This window comes from Poecilia latipinna, unplaced genomic scaffold, assembly GCF_001443285.1.
Source record: "Poecilia latipinna isolate Pla-1442-1.1 unplaced genomic scaffold, P_latipinna-1.0 Scaffold984, whole genome shotgun sequence".
Classification (NCBI taxonomy): Eukaryota; Metazoa; Chordata; class Actinopteri; order Cyprinodontiformes; family Poeciliidae; genus Poecilia; species Poecilia latipinna.
In genome coordinates this window covers 45,205-56,941 of record NW_015113600.1, presented here as the reverse complement: position 1 = coordinate 56,941, position 11,737 = coordinate 45,205, and positions in this window count along the sequence as shown.

Genomic DNA, 11,737 nt, shown 5'->3' with positions numbered 1-11,737 from the left:
CCCCCAGAGTCTTTTTGCATTTCATCACGGTAGAATGAAGAACATCTGTGTATTTTTAATCAGGATTTTGTGTGACAGATCAGCACAAAGAATTGCATATATGTGACATGCAAAAGTATAGCTTTCATGTTTTTTTTTTTTTTTTTTCAAATAAAAAAACCTTAAAGGTGTGGCGTGCTTTGGTACTCAGATACCCAGTAGAACCACCTTTAATAGATTTACAGGGGTGTGACTCAACCAGTTTTGCTCCTCTGTAAAGACTGATTTTTCTGAGTCAGTGTGCTTCAGGAACGTCTGTCATAACATTCAAATCTAGCCACAGATTCTTAATTGGATTCCTGTCTGGGTTTTGAGTAGACCTTTATTCCTCATAAAATGCTTCGATGTAAACATTTTATTGTAGCTCTGGTTGCATGTTTGGGATTGTTTTGCTGCTGGAAGGCAAACCTCCTTCCAAATCTCAAAGCTCCCATGATTATCTTGCATTTAGCTTAATCGATCTTCCCACTAACTCTGAATAGCTTTGTCTGCAATAAAAAAGACATTCCCACAGCATGATGCAGCCACCACGTTTCACTGCCTTGCAGGTGACCACGCCATCTTTGTGGAGTCTTCAGATATGTGAGTTGATTTAAGACAGACATTTTGTCTCATGTGGCCAGCAGCGAGTACATGTCGGTCTTGTTTATGCACATCTGAAAAGAAAAAAAGAGATGAGGGGAAAAAAAACAAAAAGAAAACCTCTGCGTTGAACAGCCTGTTCTTAACTGCCTGGTATTTATAAACTTCATAAACTTTGTGTAACCACGGAGCAACACACACACACACACACACGCACGCACGCACGCACACACACACACACACACACACACACACACACACTCGACCAGAGTGGTCAGGAAGATGGTTGGAGAGCATTCCTGTCTGACCACCTAGCAGCTGGTCTGGTTTACAAAATGGAGGGAAAAATGAGGATTTAATGTTATTTACACCAATCAATCTGCAGAACATGCACGTACTTTACTTACTTAACTTATTACAGTACCGCTTCGTACTAATTAGAAACTAATGCTTGTAACGATTCCTGTCTCCTGAATAACTTATATTTATTTACTTAAAAATCAAGTTACAATGCCTTTATAAATGGTGTACAATCACTACCAGGCATAACAATATTATCCGTTCTCAATTATAAGCTAAAAGAGCATTGTTCTTCATCAGCAGAGGAAGTTTCAAAGCTCTTGACACACTGATGTTGACCATCAGGATTTACTCTGTCTTCTCAGGATCCTTCCACCGCTGCTGACACACACACACACAGACACTTCAAATTCATCTCCCTCTCAGTGGAAGAGGTGCATGATATGCTTGGCTTCATGAAAATAAGTGGGGTCTATATGGTGAGTTAATGGTTAAACAACCATAAGCTCCTCTTGCTCTGGTCTCTGTGTTTCATTACATTAACACACACTAATACACACGCAGAGCGGTCAACCATAGGCAATCAAGATCAGTCACCCTTCACAACCATCATGCGTATCAGGTTTCTGCTTTGATTTTGTTGTCTGTGCATCTTTGTCTGGGCGCAGTCAGCGTTGGGTCACTTTGTTCTGCCCCCTGGTGGCCACTGGCGTTGCTGGGGAATTTGAGTCAACCTTTTTATTTAGCTCAGGTCCAGCTGATAAAACTGACACAGAATCAATTCAGTCTGAAATGATTATTTATTGGTGACATAATTGAAGACTTTGTCTGTGAGATGTAGTATTAAAATGTACCGCATAATCTCTTGAATGAAGACAGCAACGATTCCCTCATCAGTCTTGTAGACAAGGGAGGAACAGAAGCCCAGAGTTGCGTCACCACAGTATCGTGGCACAGCGTCTGGAACGAGGTGATAGTAGTGGTGCTGCGGCCTGCGAGCCACCACCGCTCCCAGGGAAGAACCCCCTGACTGGGCAGCGGTTAGCCAGTACAACCTTTTAGATAAACACAGTGATCCACTGTGGAAACTTCCTGTCTAATCTTATTTGTTACTGAGAGACACAAGGAAATGTTTGTCCTGTGTGTATTACTGCAAGACAGTTAACACAAAACCTAAATACATGTAAGAAGTGAAGAATGAGACACAAAATTACCTTTTAAACGCAAAATATTTTTTAAACATTTTGAGTTATGGTTACTTTTATAGGGATGTCCTGTCTTAGTCATCTGACTGGCTGGTTTGGTAACTTAATGCAGGTCACCAAAGAACAACATGTCTGTTTTAGCATGTCAAGTAGGTTAAGAAGCTGCAGGTATATTCCAAAATAAGTTACTGTTATATGTGATTTTTCCGAGGTAAATGTCCGTCCTGTTATAGACTGAAGCTACACTGACCATAGAAACCTATACCGCTGATTTAGAAACCTTTAGTTTGGAGTGCAACTGATTCCTCCACCTGAGCTCTGGCTCTCTGCATATCCTCCAGAATTAAAATAAGCATGCTTCTCTGATGAATACGCTCATTGTGTGCACTGGACTTTAATTATGTTGAATATAATTTTAAAAAAAAATGACACAGCGCTAATTCTATTTTGGTATTTATATATTGAACTGAATTTAAATATAGACTTTTAAGTGATGTGACGCAAAAATATAATTGCATGTTTTGATGATATACTTAGAAAATGGGCAAGAAAAAAATAAAACAAAATTATTATTATTTAAGTCAAGGAACCCAGAAAATTGCTTGGTTTTCTTAGAAACGTTTAAAAATTACTTGAATAGTTGAGCTTAATTTGATAACTAGTATCATTTGAAATGTATTTATAATCTTATTGAAACTATTTTTCTGTAAAGTGTCTCGAGACGACAGTTGTTATGAATCGGCTCCATAAAATTAAAACGGAATTGAATAGAATTGAATTAAAGGCTTAGAAATCTGAGCTGCAGTACTTGTTTTCACCACTAGGAGCACTATAACTGATGCTGTGGGTCAAAGGGCAAGCAGCGTTCACAGTAGGAGAAGTTTGAGATATGCCAGGACGCATTTGTGACTTGAAAACACAGGTTGAGGTGAGGCATGAGCAGAAATCTGTGAAGGCGTGCAGAACATGTGGAGAAAACAGTTTGGAGTCGTGACAGCCCAGAAGAGGCGGGTGGAAGCGACGAGCCGGCCGGCCTTCAGTGGAATTCAGCTCTCCGGTCTTTAATAACCTGCTCTCGCTCTGATAAGGGCGCATGTGGCAGATGTCAGGGCCAAGGATGGGGAGGAAGACCAGGGTGTGGGGAGGAAGCAGGAGCTGGTGAGGTTTGAAAGGTGTCTAAGCATAAAGGGGCCGTTAGGGCCTCCCCTTCCCTGACCACAGGACCACCGAGAGAGACAGCATGTGCCTGCTTTTAATACTGATCCTGCAGAAAACCAGAGCGAGGCAGCGTTCCGTTTGAAACCGGAATTCAGAAGAACAAGTGTATCCTGATGTGGTGAGGAGCTGGGAGGGGAGGAGGGGGAAGAGGAGGGCTGAGGACGCAGAAAGCGCCATGTGGCAGGCCTCAGTCCAGGGCTCGGCTGAATCTGAACGTCAAAATGGAGGATCTGCAGGCAAGGTGGAGGAGCCAGAGACAGTGCTGGGGTTAAAACAGCAAATTAATTAATAATGACTAGAAATATTTACGTGATTAACACTAACCTTCTGGAAGACGAACTGTCTGAGATGCAGCACAGGGTTCCAGGACTTCATGCTATTCTTTAAATAATATGCAACATTTTCAGTAGCTCTGCAGACACTTTAATTCACTGTAATTATTTACATGTTGTTCTAAAAGATGCTTCCTAATGATTGATAATCATGCAAATTAGGTAGCTCCAATTTTTTTTGCCTGTTCCAATTTGAGGTTGGATGCTATGAATCTTCTTTCTTTATATTAAGGCAGAAAAACTTTGAAACCAAGCGCTGATGTTTTTATATCACTAATTCAGAAGAGATCGCCGAAGTGATGAAGTTGCAGTTCTGGGACTTTACATTTCTGGACACAGCATCAATAAAATGCTGCATGAATGCTGGAAATTCAAAGTGCCTCAAGGAGTTAATGATGACCTGCGCAGTCTTTCACTTCCTGTCCTGTTAAAACAGAATGCATGTCCATGTGTTGCATTGTAGCTTCAGATGAAACATCAAAACAAAACAGCAAATGACGGTGAAATGTAAGGAAAAGGATGAATAACGTTAAAAGATTTTTACAAAAAATGTACAGAAAAGGCTTGGAGGCAAGGTGAACATTTTCTTGTTGCTTACAAGGAAAAACTAAAATGGCCACCCCTGTCCGCCATTCTCCAGGGTATTTTCTTTTTCCAATCTTGCATGACACATTGAGGATTCATCAATCACAACTTACTTCATCCAGGGACAAATCTTCTCCACACTTGGTCTTGTAATCTTGCTTCTTTTGAAACCGACTCGTTTTCATTGTGGGTATTTTGTTGCCTTGTGTTTTGCTGCCCCCTCAGCAGATCAAAACAAATCAGCAAAAACAAATTAGTTAATAACTCAAATCTAGAGTCCAATAAACAGAAAGGTCAGAAGAAGAACTCTTCCTTGTATTCCTACATGCCATAATGGGACAGTGAAGAACGTCAACAATAACTGAGGAAAATATGATACAAAACTAGATGTTCTCTTTCCAAACCTCAAATAAAGATAAAACGGAAACTGAAGCTGCTGAGACGTTTTTCAGCAAGCAATGCTTAATACCTGATTAAACGTCATTAATGTACTTTTAATCTGACAAACGGGCCTCGTCTGAATGCATATGCTCATTTATTCAATATGAGTATTCCATTATATAATGCTTTATGCTTTAATGTTGGTGTATTATGTTGGTGTATTTACCTCACTTTCAGCCCAACTGTTTTTTATTTACTTTATTTTATATCTTGGAGTTTTAGATCCATTTTCAGACTGCAATTTAGTCTAAAACTTGCAAAGTGCCACCTAAATCAGTGTGATATTTGATTTTTTTATTTTTATTATTATTATTACTATCTATTTTTGTAAGGTTCCCTTACACTATCCAGTGCAGGAGCAGAATGTTCTTGTCTCTTGTCTGACACTCCTGGGACCTGCCGCCGCCTCTGTTATTCAGATATCAGGTGTAAAGCAGTTTTTGCCCAGCAGCTCACCGTCTTCCCAAGGAGCTGCTGCTTCATTGTGATCCACCAAGTGAATCAAAGGAGGATAAGAGGCAGCGAACGGCAAAAGAAAGGAGAAAAAGATGCTGATCAGGCTGACTCATTTTAGGCAAATCAAAGGATTATCTAATCTGATAATACCCGCTGACAAGAAAGCAAATCCAGAAGGTCAGAAGCAGCTCATCCTAATCCAGTAAAATCCAATAAATATGCACATTGTGTTTGTCAAATCATAAAACATAAAGGGGTAGAGCGTGTGTGTTGTGTGTGTATGTGTGTGTGGGTGCGTGTGTGTGTGTGAGTTGTGGAAGAGGTAAATTAAAATATAAAGGATGTGGTAAAGCAGCTCAATGGGCAGCTGTGTTTCTCTTCTCTGTAATTTGCACCTGTAGACTTGTGGCAAAATGATGAAAACTGACAAAAAAAAAAAAAAAAAAATCTCCCCCCTGTGGTTTCACCAGCTGGAAAAGGATGAACTCATCAGAATGCTTTTAAACTCCGCTGTCGCATTGTTGTGCGCACGTTTTTGTTTGCACGTGTGCACGAGGAGCTCCTGGTTTTAAATAATGACCCAAAAGGAGATCATGTGAGACAAGAGGTGGATCACATCTGGTTTGTTTGGTATTTTTCATGAATGGGTGAGTTTTATTGTGGAGAATGAGAGGAGTAAAAATCTGAAAACAGCAAGAAAATAATACAGAACAGTGTGAGAGATCAAAAATATACCTGGAACCAGAACTAGTCCCTCTCTTACTGATATTTCAAATCATTAAAGCTGCAGTATGTAACTTCTATAATTTATTTATTCTTTTTTTACATTTTTTTTTACAATTGTTGAAATTCTCATCATGTTGTGTCAGTATAGTAGGAGAAAGATAATCTGTGAAAAAAAAATAAAGTCAGAACTTTCAGGAAACAATCAGAGCAAGGAAGAGGGTCTTAGTGCTGTCAATCACCCTCTGCGTGGTGCTGCTCATGTCCCCCTGCTCAGGCTATTTGGCTTGGCAACTGATGATGGCAGATAAATTGTTTTCCTCTAACAGTAAGTTGTTTCTCCAGTGCATTTAGCAGTGAGTACATGAGATTGTTTGGCAGCGCTACAACCCTCCTCCTTGCTCTGATTGGTTGTTTTAGCTCAGGGCATCTCAGGAGCGATGCATTTACTCAGACGGCAGTAGTGGTTCAGGGAGGAGGTAGAGCAGATCGATCTTTTCACAGGTCATCTGTCTCATAACAGTTTTAATAAATATGTAAGAAACAGTTTTCTTCATAAACATTGCACACTGCACCTTTAGATGCATGTTAATGTCAAATAAAGACAACACAAAATGCATTTTAAAAACTGCATTTTTCCTGTCTGAGTGAGTCATTGTCCCAAACATAATAACTGGTTGTGTCAGCTATTGCTTTCAGACATTACTGGGGAGCAGCAGTGAGCCTTTGTTGCCACTGTGGAGGACTGTTTCCTCACGAATCAAATGGATCTCAGATCAAACCACCTCGGCTTCCGGTCATTATCCTGCTGCAGAACCCGGCTCTCCTTAAGCCATTCTCTTTCAGGTTCTTCACGTAAAGAGAAAAAAAAATTATGTTTCTGTTGGTATTGGACATATAATTTCCAAAATGTTTCAGTGTTGTCTTTTCAGTCCAGAAAATATTTTCCTAAAAGTCTTGGAGATTATAATTTTTTTATGGCTCGTGTTGGATGGAACTGCGGGATTTTCTGCTTGATGCGGTTTTTCTCGTCGGAGCTTGACGTACTCCTGGATTATTTTTGGTAAACCAGCCACTGCTGGAAATGTCTCTTACTTGGATTCCCTGGAGTCTTGAATCATTTCAAAGGGCTATGATCCCTAAAGACTGATAGATAACAGAGATTATGTTTCTCATATGGTTTTGAGTTTTGTGAGATCACAGAGTGCTGAGTTGCTGTTTGGGATCTTTTACCTCATTTCAGGAAAGGCTCTCTTCAATATTTTTTGATTATGCAGCCCTGAGTCTTATTAATAAAACTGAAGCAAAAAATCAAAAATAAAAAAATCTACATTTCAAAACTACAATTTTAATTTACTCAGATCAAAAAAGCAGCCATTGTGATTTTTAGTAAACTAGGACCATAAATCTGCAACCATTTGGCTCTTTTGAGCTTCCACAATATCTCCTAATAACTTTGGTTAAAAAAATTATTTTGATGTAGGATACTGAAATGTATGTATCCTATTTTTATAAAAGTTTTTTTATGTAAAAACCTGAAAACAGAACACTATTGATAAAATTGTTCCACTTTAAAAATGACAATAAATTTCCTATAGTAAATATTTATCTAAAAAAAAAAAGTTGTCTTTTTCCAAAGTGTTGCGTAACATTTGTGTTTATAACTGGACTGAATTCATAAACGGCTCTTTGGACTGTAAAGGTTTGAAATGCCTGTTTTAGACTGGACCATAAGTAAGGAGAGAGCTGAAAGAAAGAAAAAAATGGATGGAGAGAAAACAATGCAATTAAATAAAATGAAAGTCAAATAAAAAAATATAAAGACGCAATGAAGAACATCAGAGCAAAAATAAAATTAACAAACACAACAAAATAGTCTTCAAGGCAATGCATATCAAAATAAAAGTTGTGCTGTGATGATGAAGCCAGGAGAATTGAGTCTGGAAAAACTCCTAATGACTAAATGTTGTTTTTCTGACCAAATCCACTCTGCTGCCCACAAACCGTCACGCACTATAAGCACATAAAGTATGCACACACACACAGGTACCCAGACCAGGCAGTGCTGCAGGATGTGGACTCCTGCAAAGACAAAATAAAGCCCTGTTGATGTGAGTTTTGATGAATCCTCACAGGTTTCAGTTGAGACGGGGCGACGGGGTCTGGCGGCGACGTTGTTATGAATTCTGCAACTCCCCAAACACCTCTGGTGAAACAGAGATTGACTGACAGCTGGCTGATGATGAGGTGTTGTAAACTCTCACTTCCTGCTGTTTTCTGGGCAGGAAGTGAAGTACTGAACCTTTGACCTGTAATCATTCTTGTGGTCACAACGACAAGCCAGAACAAGTAGGCTCAATTACAATTAATTGCTAAAGATACTGATGATTGTTTGATTGGTGGACAACAATAAAAATGTAATCTAGGAAATGAATTGAAGTTGTACATTGTCAGTGTTTGATCAATTCAAGGCAAAAACAAGTTTATCTAACTTGTACTGGACCCACAATTATTACTGCAGTACTCTGTAGCCTATTTCCGAAACATTACGTCTGGTAGTAAACATTACGTCAGATTAAAATGTTTAAGAAACTTGTTCCTAGAAATTTTTGAGGCTTTTGTATGAGTAATATCAGTAATGTAGATTCAACTCAGCTTTCCCAAAAACATGTAGTTACTATCTGTAAGATAGTAACTATGCGGTTTCACTGTATTATGTAGATCAGTGATATAGCAATAGGATTACAGCTAATAAAAACACCGCATTAAATCTGCCTGCTATTTGTCTATCACATAAAACCAACAAATAAGGAAAAAGACAGGATAGTTCACTGAGATGCTCCTCTAGTGTGTCCACACTAAATCTTTTTCTTTAAAAAAAAACTATAAAACATATAAAGATTATAATATTGTAATTCTTTAGTTATTATTTAACAATCATGTTTAGTTTAGTAAATAAGACGTGCTGTAAATGAACAAATTCATCTGAAATAATTGTTTTTAACTAAATATTTTCTGGCTCCTCAGAATAAAGTCCTTTTATAATCTACAATCCCAAATTTTGTATTCTATCTGGATATTTTTTTTCATCTTATATTTATTAATGAGCCCAACTCCAATTTTCAAATAATATTAATAATAGTAGTAATATGAAAATAGGTTTAATACCGTATTTGAGCCATTTAGCTGGACAAAATGGTCCATTATGGAGATGATGACACACACATCAAGTGTCTACAGCTGTGAGTGTCGTGATTTGACTGTCTTTCTTTCTTTTCTTTTTTTTTTCTTTTTTTTTTGACTGAACTAAAGCTCAGTAAATTTGATGAAATTAAGAAGCAGGTGCTTTTCTCCGTCTATGTGACGATTAACAGACCAACAACCTTCCTCTAGGTGTCACTGTTCACCTGACTACTTTTACAAACACCAGTAGGAATCCTCTTTGAAGGGAATAAGTTTTATTCTGTTCTGGATCTTTTAAAGCAGCAGCAGTTCTGTTAAAGAGATGGATTGAAGCCCGTTTCTCTCTCCCAGTGAGGGGTCTATGTCAGTCGATTTAGAATAAAAGGAAATGTCAAATAACATAAAAATCTAAACAAATCAAGATTTGATTTTTTATTTAAATAATTCTTAAAAATTGCTGAAACAAAATAAAAAGAAAAAAGTGTGCAAAAATGGTTCTATAATCGCCATAAAATTGACTGTTTAAGCATGTATGTCTTTATGAACTTCTTTATGACAGAAATGTAATTTTTCATGAAAACTTGTAATTTTTTCAAGTTCATCTTTAAAGTGTCTACGAGTATTTTTCAACTACTCATGGACATTTCTCCAATTTCTCCTTTTTTAATATTAGTGTTTCAAAGCAAGATGCATAAATAACATTAAAATAAGTGTGTTCAAGTTTGACTGCGGTAGGGCTACTCAGCTGTAAATCACATTCAGAGCCTATTCAGAATAAAATGCCTTTACTGTAAAATACTCAAACCTTAGTGAATACAGCCTGTTATCTAACAGATGTATCTGCACAACATGAACAAATCTTGCATGTCTCGGCAGTTCAGTGACGAGGCATTGCGTCCTCATTTTTATCCTTTGAGTCAAACGTAAAACAAAGTTTGTCAAAATGAACAGTTCAAGTGAAATGATACAGATTTTATGCGAACAATACCTGTGTGAATCAGAAGAAAACACAAACAGGAAAACGTGATGAGTTACATGAGATAAAACAAGAAAAACATAAAGTACTGAAAAACATTCAGGGAATTCTTTTGTTTGAGATTGAAGGCCATTGTGGATCAAAATGTGTGTGTCTTTATCAACCGGGATAAATGGAAAGAAAAGGTAAATGCACTGTTACTGTGAGGAGGAGAAGGAGGAGGAGGAGGAGGAAGGAGAAGAGGAGGAGGAGGAGGACTCCTGCCTTGCTTGACTTTAGGTTTGACCTTTTCGGGAAGGAGAACTAATCCTTGAATATAATAGACTGTAAGATATGGAAAATGACTACGCTGTTATCTCTGTTACCCTGGAGACCATCAGCAGACACAGCAGGGCTGCTGCAGCTGCCAAGTTATTAAGCATCCAGTTATGGGATAGATTGGAAAAATACCTTTTCCCTGCCATGACAGATCATTCTGAAAGCACATGCATATGCTTAAATATAAAGTATAAAGGGCATGCTTAAATATAAAGGGCATACGCTGAAGTATAAAGAGTTTTTCTCTTGATTCTTAATGTCCAACAGGACACAATGTATTTTAAAAAGCACATTTTACTTATATGAGTAATTAATTTTATGAGATGTACAATTATTATTATTATTATTATTATTATTATTATTATTATTATTATTATTATTATTATTATTATCAGCACACAATTTGTTGCTTAGTTAAATAAAATAAATTATGAATCAATCAGTATATAAAATATACAAGAGTAATATTTTACGTCCGTGAGTTTGAGAATTGTCAAATAAAGACTGAGTGCGAACCAACTACTTAATATTATTGTTGTTTGCATTTGCAGAAATTACCGACACATTCAAATATTATTCAAATATGAATCCCCCCCCCCCCCCCGGATGAAGTCTGCTGCGTCTGTTTAGCTCGTATTCAGTCAAATCCAAGATGAAAGTAACAGGATACCACAACAAAGACGCTGAATCTCTGATGACTCTCGCAGATAACCTGGAAAATAATGAGAAACCAAAGAGCCGCGCTGATGCTGTCAAATTCGCGGAATAAAGACTTTTTCACATGCAGAACATTACACTTGTTAATAACAACCAAAAGCGCAATCCCCCTTCCTCTTTCTGCACTCCTCCTCCTCCTCCTCCTCTTCCTCCTCCTATATCTGCCCATCTATCAATCAAGCTCGCAGATCTGGTCCAGTAAGTGATGCATTCGCAGCATTAGCTGCATTTGTTGTTGCGAGTTTGAAAAGACGGCGATAATCTGGGAGCGAGAGATAAGAAATGTCATTTATTCCGCGGCACTTTGGAGCCTATTGCCCGGGCCGATCAGCTCCTTTTCTCCCCGACACCTCCAGCAGCTCGCTGATAACGATTGGGCTATTTATTATCTTCACAAAGAACAAAGATTAGGCGGCACCGATGAAAAATTACCCCGGGATAGGCTATAATCAGTGCGATCCGAGGAGACCAGCCATGGATTCCTCTTTCTGTGATATTCTCACCCACACACAGGCACAGATTTATTCAACAGAATGAATATATTAGACTACAACATAATTATAACTTGATACTAATTTTTTAAAAATACAGCAAAATGTTGACATTTTTATGAAATAATAATAATAATAATAATAATAATAATAATAATAATAATAATAATA